Source organism: Phyllobates terribilis, unplaced genomic scaffold (genome assembly GCF_046119375.1).
Source record: "Phyllobates terribilis strain yellow unplaced genomic scaffold, ASM4611937v1 Scaffold_29__1_contigs__length_15306474, whole genome shotgun sequence".
Classification (NCBI taxonomy): Eukaryota; Metazoa; Chordata; class Amphibia; order Anura; family Dendrobatidae; genus Phyllobates; species Phyllobates terribilis.
The window spans coordinates 1,098,223-1,114,098 of NW_027362789.1; the positions used below are offsets into that span (position 1 = coordinate 1,098,223).

Here is a 15,876-nt window from a genome sequence, read left to right on the forward strand (position 1 = left end):
GTCTCCAGAGACCACCTCAAGAGGTGCCCCGAGCAACTCCGTAGTGCAGAAGAGGATCAGAGTGACCTTGAACCCGCAGAGGATAAGGAAGAAATGATCACCACCGCTCTCGGAGAGTTCCCTCAGTCCTGGACTCGGATAAACGATGCCATAGTGGTACCCGTCCTGCATTTCCTGCAACCGACTGCGCAACAACCTGCACCAGAGCTGGAAGGTGGAGAAGAGCAAGCAGTTCCAGAGGCAGAAGAGCCTGTACCAGCAGCCCAGCAGAGTCAACCCTCTGCTGACAGTGAGCCTGCCATGCCTGCGGTAAGCCAAAGGACGCGCAGACAGCTGCCTGCCCTACCTGTACACCCAGCTGGTAGCTGTACCCCTAACGCTAGCGGGGAAAGCCAGGTCGGTCCACCACCAGACAGTGGGTTAAGGAGGTCAACCAGGAGCATAAAGGGGCAGAAACCCGCTCGCTGGAGAATATAGAATACACTAAAATTGTAAATGACCCTGTTGTTAAATGTTGAAATGTTTGCCAAGTTATATGCTTGTTTGGTAATTCTGTGTTTCAGTTTCTTGCAGTTACCATAAGGACTCAAAGGTTATGGACTTTTTATAACCGGGACCTTTGTATGGACTGCGTTCGGAGCCTAACCAAGGAATGAACTAAGACTGTAAAAGACTTGGGGTAGGACAGACCCCCACCTGGTTAAGGCTCCCCGTTGTGTTGGTGATATGGACACCCGGTCACAGACCACACTGTGACCTTAAGAACTCAATTTGTGCGTCACTTTCCTGATAATGTTTTATGGTTATGCATGTTATTCTTTATTTACTGTTTAGTCCCGGAGTACTAAAGTTTACTAGGGGGGAATGTGTCACCCTGGCCTGGATGCCACAAAATGTAATAAAGCTGTGTCTGAGAGCAAGGGGGAGGTTCTCTAGTCAGGGGAACATTAGCATGCAGTACCTCCTGTCTCAGGCCAGTAGGGGGAGCAGGCTGCCCCTATAAAAGCTGGTGCTGGGGGCAGGGTTAGGGAGAACTGGATGACCTGTCTCAGCACTGAGACGTGTCCCGGAGCAGAGCAGGGACAGAAAGTTGTATTGCACCTAAGAGGAAGTGTGGCAGGAGGAGAGCCACAAGCCAGAGACAAGAGGCGAAGTGAGCCTGTCTTGGCAGATAAAGGACTTAATTTACCAGACTTTGGTGTCTGAGGCTGGGAGGATTCCACATCCTACAGCAGATAACCAGTCCGCAGGGGACTGTATATTCCTTGGCCTAAGAAGCCTGGAGGCTCTGCCACAACAGAAGGGACCAGCAAAGCCGTACAAGGCTGGGAGCAGAAAGGAACCCACGTCGCAGGCCATACAGGCGAGAATACACGGAGAGCTCGGAAACGTGGGCTGTTACCCTATAAGGAGGAGATAGCCAGAAGGAGCGCAGAAAGCACGGTAGGCCTACACCCTCACCCTGACCAGGGCCAATTTCCCCGTTGCTCTCAGACATCCAGGTCCCCTCCCAGCCGGGACTGTTTGTGGGTCAGTTTACCTGTTCTAGTAAAGACCCTGGACTGCAACCTGTTGTCTGTGTGCTGCTTGCTCCTCCAGCACTATCAGCACTGGGACTCTCACCACCATCACTCCCACCATTCACTACACTGCCCTGGGGCTGCACTCTTCCCGTGGGGAGTCACACCACCCCAGCTGCATACACCATCAGCCCCAGCGGTCTGCCCTGCAGCGGCGGTTCCTAATGACCGCAAATCCACGGGTGGCGTAGTCGGACATAATCAACAGCACATAACGGACTACCACTGGCCTGACCACCCTGAGCCGCGGAACTGGGTTGCCACTACTACTCCCATCGTTCCCCTACTGCCCAGATCCGAGTGCCCCACGGCCCAGGGGGCGAGTCAACACTATATGGAGAAATATTGCATCTCTTTCCCCCAAAACAAAACCCAAAATGTTCTCCTGCCCGGGCTTCTAACTCCTAATCCCAAAATAGACAAGGACATTCAGAGTTGCCAATCCAATTTTTTTAATCAGTTATTTTTATTACAGTTTTATTTAAAGAGAAATTACAGTAAAATGTCCCCAATCCCGTTTCCCCCAATCCATAATGCTGGGGTAAGATTATCTCTACAGAGACCCCTGTACAGGAATATTAGGGCTCCAGCGACATCACATCTATTATACAGAGAATAGCGCTATCTCCATAGCTCTGTACACAAGGACATAGAGATCAGATAAGGTCGTCATATTCAGGCAGCTTCTATTTTATTCCAACCCTCTTTATAAGAACAAGATCAGAGTCTCATTATACCGAGCAGAGAAGCTCCAGGCAGGGGAGTACATAGAAGTCATGGGGCCCCATAGCAGAAGCTCTAATTGGGCCCCCCCACCAAAAAAAAAAATATTTGTCTGTGTCACAGAAGAGCAGATCTCATAACTTTCCAGCCTTTACATAGTAATTTTCCTTCTTCTGAAGTTGTAGATTCCTCCTTCATTGCCCCCATAAAGTATGATGCCAACAAAAGTGCCCCCCAAACAGTATGATACCCCTATGGTGCATTCCTCCACATGCACAGTATAATGACCCTATTGTACCCCACTTCAACTCCCACGGCAAAGTATGGTGACCCTAACACAGTATAATCCCCCAACTGTGAACCCCACAGAGCCTTCCATACACTCTCATGGCCCCCACACAGCCCCCTGCTTTCATACAGTATAATGGCCCCCCACATAGCCCTCAAAATATTATAATGGCCCCACATAGCCTTCCATATAGTATAATGCACCACCAATAATCTTCCATATAGTATAATGCGCCCCCATAATCCTCCATATAGTATGATGAACCTCCCATGGTCCTCCATAGAATATAATGCACTCCCCATAGTCCTCCATGCAGTTTATTACAAACCCCATAGGGTAAAATGCAGCCCCCATATAGTATAATGCACGCCACAGTCCTGCAGTATTTTGGGCACCACGTACTCACTGATTTTAAAATATCTCCAAACTGAAAGTAAAGATAACACAGCAACCACAGGATGGATTCATCAACCAAGATATCATATTAATTAGTGTAATGGTGCCCACCAGCCAGTGTATGTAGCTTACTGAGCACAATCCCGCTGACAGGTGCGCTTTAAGATCTAGGAAGAGCTGACAATTAAACTCCTTTTGGAAGACCTCGTAATAGAACGTATGGGGAAGTGAGAGATAATGCTTTAACTATTTTTGAAGCATAGGAACCCTGTAGTGTAATTAAACAAGAAAGTTATTTTATGAGAAAGCATACCAAAAGGAGAGGGGTTTACTGCAGGAGAAGTGTGCTTTCCCAGGCACAGAACTTTTATTCATGCAGCACAGATTGTAGCCAACCCGGCTCCGGGGTTCAGACCGGAATATTGGGGTTGGTATCGATCCGATATGTATGAGATATAGATTTTTAACGTCATAACAAAGGGCGGATGTGACCGTAAATTAAGTGGGTTCTTTTCACTATAGTAATGCCAAATACATGGAGGCTAAATGTGGTTTGGGCGCACTGCAAGGCTCAGAAGTGAGGGGGAGATCTGACTTTGGGGGAGCGGATACTGCTGGATTGGGTTATGGAAGCCATGTTGCTTTTCAAAAGCCTTTGAGCCACTAATAATATGGAAACCTGTTTCTCCACTGACAGATGATGGACCTGAGTGGGGGCATGTTTTTTGCGGGATGAGTAGAAGTTTTTATTGGTGTTATTTTCGACTGGCAGAATTAAAATATAACTTTTAATGGGATAATTAAAATCTAAAATAGTATCTAGATACACACAAACAAACATAAATAGGGATGTTATTCACCCAGTGGGGTGGACTAGTTCAGAAAATACAACAGGAGATATATGTTCCTTAATTTAGTACAATAATGTTTACTCCTTAATAGTAGAGAGAGACTATCATATGCAAACAGTGGAAATTCATAAGTAGAAAGAAAAGGAACAATCTCACCGGTCCTGCAGCACGGATTTCTCCACAGAGTAGCACAGGGTTAATCCAGCGGTCATCCACCTCTGACCCTATAATGCCCTGTTCTAATATGCTGTCCCTAGGACCCCAAAGCTCCCGCCCTGACAAGGGCAGTCCACAGCTGACCCTAAAGATCTGACCAGCCCTACATAGACCCTACAGAAGTTTCCCAACGCGTTTCCTCACCATCAAGTGATTCATCAGGGGAGTAACAGAAAAATTATTATCAATGGTCTAGGGTATGGTAACCCTCCATGCAGGTATATAGAAAAGGCAGTGGCAAAATGGCCACAGGTTGATTGCCTTAAGTATGTTCAGGTACAATTAATCCAAATAATTCCCATGTGTGTACCTTGAGACACATCTGGTCTCATTGGATAACACCGTAAATAGCAGCAAACTTTAGCCAATTAAAGCTCGTATATGCAAATGCCCCCTGCAGGAGCTAAACCCACCCACACATACATACCCCAGCGATCCACAAATGCCCCATAAAGGGCAGACAACGATCCCCTACCCCCCAAGGCAGGATCCCCCCGAGGAGACACATCTAAGACCCCCACAAAGAAAAGTCCATTATAAGACCCCCTGAAAATGAAACAATCTAACACTTCCCATGCAGTATGCTCCATTCCCACACCGTGGAACGCTGTTTGCGCTCCACCGATGTCACTTCCGGTCATGTGATCCACACCGCGGCGTCACTTCCAGTTTCTTGGAACGCAAGCCTGCGCTCCACCGCCGTCATTTCCGGTTTCGTGAAACGCAAGCCTGCGCTCCACCACCCCATAGCCATCTCACAGACCCAAAATCAGTGGTCTCAGCAAACATAGCACAATGGCCGACCACAAAGAGCATCCCCACTATGTCATAAAGCCTGCACAATGCCCCTAAAGAGGGAATGTGCAAATGACAAAAAAGGGGGGGGGGGAGGAAACGCCTCATATACATAAGATCTATAAGACACACCCCCTATATATATATATATATATATATACCTCATAAGCTTAAAGCCACACAACCTCCAGTGGGAGGATAAAAATGCAAAGAGTGAGGATATGTACAGGGGTTTATAAACGATCTTAGATAGCATAGGATAAGAGGGCATAATCAGTACATTAGAAACGAATAAGTGATGAAAAGGGGGGGGGTGAAGATGGAGAGGAGGGGGGGAGGGGAAAAGGAAGAAGGGAACGGGAGGGGGGCAAAAAAGCTCAACTCACAGGGAGAATATATAAGTAGATTTGCATATAGGGATTCAGAGCCATATCCCTGTTCACTCTATCTCATACACATATGAAAAAGAAAAGGTGTATTTATACATTGATGTCCAAGCAGGTTCAAAAGAAGGTTATGTAATATCTAGTTCCAAAGAGTAAAAGAAAGTCCAAGGCTAAGGAAGCTAGCAGTATCGGGAGAAAAATACAAGAGTTTACTCATCTATAAAGCAGTTGAATGTAAGTTGTTCATTCAGCCCCATAGGGGCCATAGTTTTAAGTCGGAAAATCCACCTTGTTTCCTTCTATAGGATTACACGATCCCAGTTACCTCCCCTATGGGTTTAGGGACCTTTTCTATCCCCATGAACAAAATGGCCTTCTTGTCCCCTCCATGAAACTCATTAACGTGTCTCGCAATGGGTGTTTCCCTATGATGTTCAATGTCCCCCAGATGCTCGCCTATCCTCCGTCTCAATTCACGTTTTGTTTTACCAACGTACTCAAGGCCGAATTTACAGGTACCTTTATAAACCACCCCTTGTGTACGGCAGTTAATAAAGTCCAGCACCCGAAATTCCCTGTCAATGTTATTGCCTCGGAATGTTTTACCACACTGTATCGATGAGCAGACCACACATTTTCCACATTTATAGCATCCCTTAGTCAAAGAGCCAAGCCAATTATCCTGTCTAGGTGCAGAGTAGTGACTATGTACCAAACGGTCCCGGAGAGAGCGGCCTTTTTTATATGTAACATGGGGGAACCCCCCAAGGTATGGAGATATATCTCCATCCATTTCCAAGAAAGGCCAATACTTGTTAAGGATCTCCTTCGCCTCCCTAGCTTCGTTTCTAAAGGTTGTAATAAACCTAACCACTTCTCCATCATCACCCTTAGGTTTAGAAGTCAACAAGCTGGACCTTCTTCTGGACCTACTCTTGAGGTATGCTTGATGTACCACATCTCTAGGGTAACCCCTTTCATGGAATCTATTGTGGAAGTCGGCAGCCTGCTCCTCAAAAGCAAGATTGGTGGTACAATTTCTGCGAACTCGCAGATATTGGCCTGTAGGGATACCTCTCTTCAGGGGAACAGGATGATGACTTTCCCATCGAAGCAACGAGTTGGTCGCTGTAGGTTTTCGAAACGTACTCGTTTCCACAAGACCACCTCTACCCTTGCGAATCAAAACGTCAAGAAAAGGAAGACAAGTAGAGTCTGCTTCACACGTAAATCTCAGGCCAATCAGATTTTTATTAAGCCCCTCAACGAGGAGCTGAAATTCCTGAACGGAGCCCCTATATATGACAAATACGTCATCTAAATACCGTGCCCACATTTCAATCCTCTCTACGCCTGAACAGACTCCCTCCCCAAAGACCATTGTTTCCTCCCACCAGCCCAGGAGCAGATTAGCGTAGGTAGGCGCACAAGGGCTACCCATCGCAGTGCCCCTGAGCTGGTGGAAGTACTTATGGTCAAAAGTAAAGAAATTTTTTGTCAAACAAAATTCAAGCGCTTTCAGCAGAAACCCATTATGGGCCCGACACTGCATACTTCTTGTGGATAGATAGTACTGCACTGCCTTCAGACCCATATCATGTGGTATGGAGGAATACAGTGCCTCTACATCCACACTTGCCAAAATGACCTCGGGTCCCAGTGTCACCCCATCCAACTTACGAAGCAAGTCTGCTGTATCTCTGGTGTAAGATGGTAATGCAAGAACAAAAGGGCGTAGCACCTGATCGAGGTATATGCCTAGGTTCTGACAAAGACCACCCACCCCCGATACTATCGGCCTACCTCTAAGGGGATTAATTCCTTTGTGTATTTTAGGTAGGCAGTCCACAGCTGACCCTAAAGATCTGATCAGCCCTACATAGACCCTACAGAAGTTTCCCAACCCGTTTCCTCACCATCAAGTGATTCATCAGGGGAGTAACAGAAAAATTATTATCAATGGTTTTGATAACTTTGAATATATAAAGGACCTGCATCTCTTTGCGAGGAAATTGAGGTGGCGAAAATTCTTCGCAAGACAGGATCAAAAATCGTGTGAGGAGTTTGATATTCCTCTTGATATCTTGCCTGATGTACGCCTCCTCAGTAACCTAGAAATTCCCGAACCTAATTCTAGGGGACTGGGACCTTTCTCTACCCTTAAGAAGAAGAGTACTAGGATGCCACCTGTACAGAGAGACGTGTCTTCAATTGACACGTTTGTGAATATGGTTACTAGAGAACTGTTGGCACTTGATAGAACAAACACATTCTATAAGTATAACTGTAGTAGAGATGAAATAATGGCTATTAGACATCTTGAACAGGACCACCACATTGTTATCAAACCTTCAGATAAAGGGGGTAATGTGGTGGTCATGGATGTCGAAAAATACTGTAGGATGTGTTTGGATTTGTTAAAGGACAGGCAGGGGTATGCGATCCTTTCTGAAAACCCAATGTCGGCCTTTCTGGGTGAATTAACAGAGTTATTGAAAAAAGGCCTGAGAGATAAACTGATTGACAAAAATGAATTTGATTTTATGCTGCCTCAACATCCTGTGATGGCGACATTCTATTGCCTACCTAAAATACACAAAGGAATTAATCCCCTTAGAGGTAGGCCGATAGTATCGGGGGTGGGTGGTCTTTGTCAGAACCTAGGCATATACCTCGATCAGGTGCTACGCCCTTTTGTTCTTGCATTACCATCTTACACCAGAGATACAGCAGACTTGCTTCGTAAGTTGGATGGGGTGACACTGGGACCCGAGGTCATTTTGGCAAGTGTGGATGTAGAGGCACTGTATTCCTCCATACCACATGATATGGGTCTGAAGGCAGTGCAGTACTATCTATCCACAAGGAGTATGCAGTGTCGGGCCCATAATGGGTTTCTGCTGAAAGCGCTTGAATTTTGTTTGACAAAAAATTTCTTTACTTTTGACCATAAGTACTTCCACCAGCTCAGGGGCACTGCGATGGGTAGCCCTTGTGCGCCTACCTACGCTAATCTGCTCCTGGGCTGGTGGGAGGAAACAATGGTCTTTGGGGAGGGAGTCTGTTCAGGCGTAGAGAGGATTGAAATGTGGGCACGGTATTTAGATGACGTATTTGTCATATATAGGGGCTCCGTTCAGGAATTTCAGCTCCTCGTTGAGGGGCTTAATAAAAATCCGATTGGCCTGAGATTTACGTGTGAAGCAGACTCTACTTGTCTTCCTTTTCTTGACGTTTTGATTCGCAAGGGTAGAGGTGGTCTTGTGGAAACGAGTACGTTTCGAAAACCTACAGCGACCAACTCGTTGCTTCGATGGGAAAGTCATCATCCTGTTCCCCTGAAGAGAGGTATCCCTACAGGCCAATATCTGCGAGTTCGCAGAAATTATACCACCAATCTTGCTTTTGAGGAGCAGGCTGCCGACCTCCACAATAGATTCCATGAAAGGGGTTACCCTAGAGATGTGGTACATCAAGCATACCTCAAGAGTAGGTCCAGAAGAAGGTCCAGCTTGTTGACTTCTAAACCTAAGGGTGATGATGGAGAAGTGGTTAGGTTTGTTACAACCTTTAGAAACGGAGCTAGGGAGGCGAAGGAGATCCTTAACAAGTATTGGCCTATCTTGGAAATGGATGGAGATATATCTCCATACCTTGGGGGGTTCCCCCATGTTACATATAAAAAAGGCCGCTCTCTCCGGGACCGTTTGGTACATAGTCACTACTCTGCACCTAGACAGGATAATTGGCTTGGCTCTTTGACTAAGGGATGCTATAAATGTGGAAAATGTGTGGTCTGCTCATCGATACAGTGTGGTAAAACATTCCGAGGCAATAACATTGACAGGGAATTTCAGGTGCTGGACTTTATTAACTGCCATACACAAGGGGTGGTTTATAAAGGTACCTGTAAATGCGGCCTTGAGTACGTTGGTAAAACAAAACGTGAATTGAGACGGAGGATAGGCGAGCATCTGGGGGACATTGAACATCATAGGGAAACACCCATTGCGAGACACGTTAATGAGTTTCATGGAGGGGACAAGAAGGCCATTTTGTTCATGGGGATAGAAAAGGTCCCTAAACCCCATAGGGGAGGTAACTGGGATCGTGTAATCCTACAGAAGGAAACAAGGTGGATTTTCCGACTTAAAACTATGGCCCCTATGGGGCTGAATGAACAACTTACATTCAGCTGCTTTATAGATGAGTAAACTCTTGTATTTTTCTCCCGATACTGCTAGCTTCCTTAGCCTTGGACTTTCTTTTACTCTTTGGAACTAGATATTACATAACCTTCTTTTGAACCTGCTTGGACATCAATGTATAAATACACCTTTTCTTTTTCATATGTGTATGAGATAGAGTGAACAGGGATATGGCTCTGAATCCCTATATGCAAATCTACTTATATATTCTCCCTGTGAGTTGAGCTTTTTTGCCCCCCTCCCGTTCCCTTCTTCCTTTTCCCCTCCCCCCCTCCTCTCCATTTTCACCCCCCCCTTTTCACCACTTATTCGTTTCTAATGTACTGATTATGCCCTCTTATCCTATGCTATCTAAGATCGTTTATAAACCCCTGTACATATCCTCACTCTTTGCATTTTTATCCTCCCATTGGAGGTTGTGTGGCTTTAAGCTTATGAGGTATATATATATATATATATATATATATAGGGGGTGTGTCTTATAGATCTTATGTATATGAGGCGTTTCCCCCCCCCCCCTTTTTTGTCATTTGCACATTCCCTCTTTAGAGGCATTGTGCAGGCTTTATGACATAGTGGGGATGCTCTTTGTGGTCGGCCATTGTGCTATGTTTGCTGAGATCACTGATTTTGGGTCTGTGAGATGGCTATGGGGTGGTGGAGCGCAGGCTTGCGTTCCACGAAACCGGAAATGACGGCGGTGGAGCGCAGGCTTGCGTTCCAAGAAACTGGAAGTGACGCCGCGGTGTGGATCACATGACCGGAAGTGACATCGGTGGAGCGCAAACAGCGTTCCACGGTGTGGGAATGGAGCATACTGCATGGGAAGTGTTAGATTGTTTCGTTTTCAGGGGGTCTTATAATGAACTTTTCTTTGTGGGGGTCTTAGATGTGTCTCCTCGGGGGGATCCTGCCTTGGGGGGTAGGGGATCGTTGTCTGCCCTTTATGGGGTGTTTGTGGATCGCTGGGGCATGTATGTGTGGGTGGGTTTAGCTCCTGCAGGGGGCATTTGCATATACGAGCTTTAATTGGCTAAAGTTTGCTGCTATTTACGGTGTTATCCAATGAGACCAGATGTGTCTCAAGGTACACACATGGGAATTATTTGGATTAATTGTACCTGAACATACTTAAGGCAATCAACCTGTGGCCATTTTGCCACTGCCTTTTCTATATACCTGCATGGAGGGTTACCATACCCTAGACCATTGATAATAATTTTTCTGTTACTCCCCTGATGAATCACTTGATGGTGAGGAAACGCGTTGGGAAACTTCTGTAGGGTCTATGTAGGGCTGATCAGATCTTTAGGGTCAGCTGTGGACTGCCCTTGTTAGGGCGGGAGCTTTGGGGTCCTAGGGACAGCATATGAGAACAGGGCATTATAGGGTCAGAGGTGGATGACCGCTGGATTAACCCTGTGCTACTCTGTGGAGAAATCCGTGCTGCAGGACCGGTGAGATTGTTCCTTTTCTTTCTACTTATGAATTTCCACTGTTTGCATATGATAGTCTCTCTCTACTATTAAGGAGTAAACATTATTGTACTAAATTAAGGAACATATATCTCCTGTTGTATTTTCTGAACTAGTCCACCCCACTGGGTGAATAACATCCCTATTTATGTTTGTTTGTGTGTATCTAGATACTATTTTAGATTTTAATTATCCCATTAAAAGTTATATTTTAATTCTGCCATCTTTTGCTGTATATGTCCGATTCTTGTTGGCGGATTTTTTGTGGCCAGATGGCCTTTTTTTGAGATTTGTATGTATTTGCTGTTTATTGTTATTTTCGACTGCAGAACATTGTTTGGTGGCTTTTTATTCCAAATTTGTGAGGCAGAATGAACAAATAGTTGAACGTCACGCTCCACTGGTTCATCCTATGAGGATTTGCATTAGACTGTGAACTGTCATTAATTTGTGAATAATTAAATTTTTTAACATAACTTTTTATAGACAATTTACGTACAAATGTTCAAAAATATAAAAATCAAGCATATATTATTCAAAAATAATAATGGTTTCTTTTTATTGCCAGATGACTGTACCAGGAGATCAGAGGGACAACTGACATCTTCAATTTTTAAATCAGATGATCTTGAGATCCCACAGGATACAACTAAAGTGAATGCCACTACTCCAGATTTACCATCATCCCTTCACAGCAAAGATCTCTCATCTGATCCTTTGAAACAGGTCCTGTCTTCTGATCCATTACCGACTACTATGGAAAATCCAAGTCGCATTAAAAAACTAACTGTTCCTAAAGCAAAGAAGTAATTTTCACGTTCAGAATGTGGAAATAGTTTTCCTCTCAAAAAGTGTTTTCTTAAACATCAAAAAAATCACACAGCAGAGAGCAGATTTTCTTGTTCCAAGTGTGGGAAATGTTTTAACTACAAATCACAGCTTGTTAGTCACCAGAGACGTCACACAGGGGAGAAGCCATTTTCATGTTCCGAATGTGAGAAATGTTTTACAAAGAAATCAAGTCTTATCAGACATCAAAGATCTCACACAGGGGAAAAGCCTTTTTCATGTTCAGAATGTGGGAAATGTTTTGTAGATAAATCAACTCTTGTTAGTCACCATATAACTCACACTGGGGAGAAACCATTTTCATGTTGAGAATGTGGAAAATGTTTTGTGAAGAAATCATCTCTTCTTAGTCACCAGCACTGTCACACAGGGGAGAAGCCCTTTTCCTGTTTAGAATGTGGGAAATATTTTAGACAGAAATGTAATCTTGTTATACACCAACTAACTCACACAGGAGAGAAGCCTTTTTCATGTTCAGAATGTGGAAAATGTTTTAACCGGAAAGCTAATCTTGCTAGCCACCAGAGAATCCACAGAGGGGAGAAACCTTTTTCATGTTCAGAATGTGGGAAATGTTTTAACTGGAAATCAGATGTTATTATACATCAAAGAACCCACACAGGGGAGAAGCCTTTTTCATGTTTAGAATGTAGGAAATGTTTTAAACGGAAAGTGCTTCTTGATAGCCACCAGAGAACACACACAGTGGAGAAGCCTTTTTCATGTTCAGAATGTGGGAAATGTTTTAGCTGGAAATCGTTTCTTGATAGCCACCAGAAAACCCACAAAGGGGAGAAGCCATTTTCATGTTCAGAATGTGGAAAATGTTTTAATCGGAAAGCGTATCTTGATGGCCACCATAAAACCCACACAGGGGTGAAGCCTTTTTCATGTTCAGAATGTGGGAAATGTTTTAACCGGAAAGCACATCTTGATAGCCACCAGAGAACACACACAGGGGAGAAGCCTTTTTCGTGTTCAGAATGTGGGAAATGTTTTAACCGGAAAGCACATCTTGCTAGACACCAGATAACCCACACAGGGTAGAAGCCTTTTTCATGTTTAGAATATAGGAAATGTTTTAAACGGAAAGTGCTTCTTGATAGCCACCAGAGACCCCACACAGGGGTGAATCCTTTTTCATGTTCAGAATGTGGGAAATGTTTTAACCGGAAAGCTCATCTTGATGTACACCAGAGAACCCACACAGGCTAGAAGCCTTTTTCATGATCAGAATGTGGGGAATGTTTTGTGAAGAAATCATCTCTTCTTAGTCACCAGAGCAGTCATACCGGGGAGAAGCCTTTTTCATGTTCTTAATGTGGGAAATGTTTTACACTGAAATCAACTGTTAAAGGGAACCTGCCACCAGAAAAAATGCTATTAACCTGCAGAAATGGGCTTAATCTGCAGGTTAATAGCCTTACTAACTTGCCCGGCACCTGCACATAGCCAAACACAGCTGGGAGAAAATTAACTTTATTCTCCCTCGCAGCATTCAATTTCAGTCACGAGGGCAGTGCCTGTGCGGATTTTGTTACCGCTCGGAGAATACAGAACGGCTGTTGTAAACAAACTCCCAGCTCTGACTGCCACTGACTCTGCATGGGGGCCGGCTGTCAGTCAGTGCTGGGGTGCTGTTATAGTCACCGCTCCTTATACTCAAAACGGTGACTGAACCAGCGACAGCACTTTGACTGAAACCGAATGCTGCTGAGGAGAATAAAGTTAATTTTCTCCCAGCAACGTTTGGCTATTTGCAGGTGCCGAGCAGGATAGTAACGTTACTAACCTGCAGATTAATAACGTTTTTGGTTGTGACAGGTTCTGATTAATAAGTATCTGAGAAGTCACACAGGAAAGAAGCCTTTTTCATGTTCAGAATGTTGGAAATGTCTTAACCGAAAATTGTATCATCTTAAAGGGGTTGTGCAATACTAGGACAACCCATTGTCATTCCTCATGTTTGGCCTCGTTAAAGGAAAAACACTCATACTCAGCTCCTGTGCTGGCGCCATTCCAGGCTTTTCTGGGCTCTCGTTTCCGGTGTTCATGTGAGGCTGTTACATCTCACAAGCCCCGCACCCAATCAGTGCCGGCTTCACTGTCCCTGACTTTGAATGAATTGAATATCAACAGGAAGCCAGGGCTGCGGTTCCTCTCTGACTTCCTCATGATGTTTGATTTGTCTGAAGGTGGTGTGAGGCAGTGAGTGGGATCATATTCGAGGGACGGTATATATTCCCTAGGATGCGCATAGAGGCATATTGAACCCGCTGGAGTGCACTGCAGTCACAAAAACACCTGTGGTTGCAGTGCAAAATAAAAGTAAAGTTTGGACTTGGTCAAACTATTTGACCAAGTCGGATTTAATAAAACCCGGCATGGGATTTTATTTTTGAAGTGATCTACAGGTGGCAGTGGGGCGGGTCACTCCCATTCCATTTAAACCTTTAGCAAAGGTTTGGTTGTGTCAATGTTTTATTTGCAAGCTGCAGAGCAGGAGGCTCTGTGCACTGCAAGCCTGAGTGAAGGCATAACACAGGCTTGTGAAGGAAGCCCAGAAGGTGCACCCCAGACTGGAATGGCGCGGCCATCTCCCACGGCATCAGATTTACACTTACTGTTTGGATATCACAGCTGTGATCTGGAGGACAGCTTTTGCATTTGAGTTGGTAGTTTTGGCAAATAAAGACATTTAAGTTGAACTTTCCTTGGGTCACTGCCTCATTACCGCACAGTGTGAACACCGCCGCACTACAGTGGGGACATTGACATCAGCACTGATTGGGCACAGGGCTCACGTGACATACCAATCTCACATGAGTCCCAGGAGTGCAAGTGCTGACACCGCTGGAATGGCGCCGGCATGGGAAGTTTGTATTTTTTATTTTATTTTAACAGGACCAAACATGAGGAATGAAAAAGGCTTGTCCAAGTAGTGGACAACTTTTTTAAACATGAAAAAAAATGAATTACTGGAAAGTTGTATTTTGTTGTCCATCAAAAAGACTCCTATGGGGAGAAACTATACATGTTATTGACAAATTATACAAAAACATATAACACACAGTTGTATACAGGGTCGGACTGGGGTGTCTGGGGCCCACAGGGAGAACTGACTCTAGGGGCCCACCTACAGCAATATGCAAATATCTGTTATCCACTATCCCTGTAATAGTGGAGCATTGACTGGCGGCTCCTGCACATCTACTGTGCGACACTAACTGGGATGTACAATTACGGTAGTTTGCATTAAAGGGGTTCTTTGGTTAAAACAAGTTATCACCGATCCATGGGATCCACAGGATCGGTGATCACTTATTGATTGTTTGGGTCCGAACATTGGAAAACGCGCCTATCAGAAGAATGGGGAAGTTTCATCCCTGACAGGACACTTATCCCCATTTTACAATGCAGCAGCAGGTGGGACGTCTGACCGCAGCTCCATTCATTCTCTTGGGAGCTTCCTAAAAAAAACAAGAACAGTCACTGAGGGAATGAATGGATCAGTGGTCACATCTCACATGCCGCTCCAGACTAACGGGGAGAAAAGCTCCACATTCTGCCGGTGTGTGCCAGCAGTCAGACCCCCACCAATCAATATTATCACTGATCCCGTGGAGAGGTGATTACTTGTTTTCACCGGAGAACCCCTATAAGTGCATCTCTGCCGCTCTGGTCCAAGTATTTAATCTCTAAAGCCACGGCCCCACTATCAGTATTTGGTCAGTATTCGGTCAGTATTTTTTCTCAGGAGTGGGAACCAAAACCAGGTGAGGAACAATCAGAGAAAAGGTATAATAGAAACAAGTCACCAATTCTGCATTTATCACCCACTCCTGGTTTTGGCAGCGACTCCTGAGAAAAAATACTAACCAAATACTAATGGTGGGGCTGTGGCCTAATGGAAAAAAATCTTTTCCTAGTTAATATCAGCAAGAACAAAATGACTGCCATACACAACACAGTCCACTATATCAACACCAATAATACCACATACAAAAGGGACAAATATCGCCACACCATGACTAGATCACATATTACCACCACATAGTGACCGAATAATACCACATACAAGGAACAAATACGGCCACACCGTGACCAG

At 44.8% G+C, this 15,876-nt stretch overlaps 1 pseudogene; it reads left to right on the plus strand.

Annotated features, from left to right (window-relative positions):
* Window positions 1-13,180, plus strand: part of LOC141178574 (uncharacterized) — an 86,633-nt pseudogene extending 73,453 nt beyond the window's left edge.
* Window positions 13,181-15,876: the final 2,696 nt, after the last annotated feature.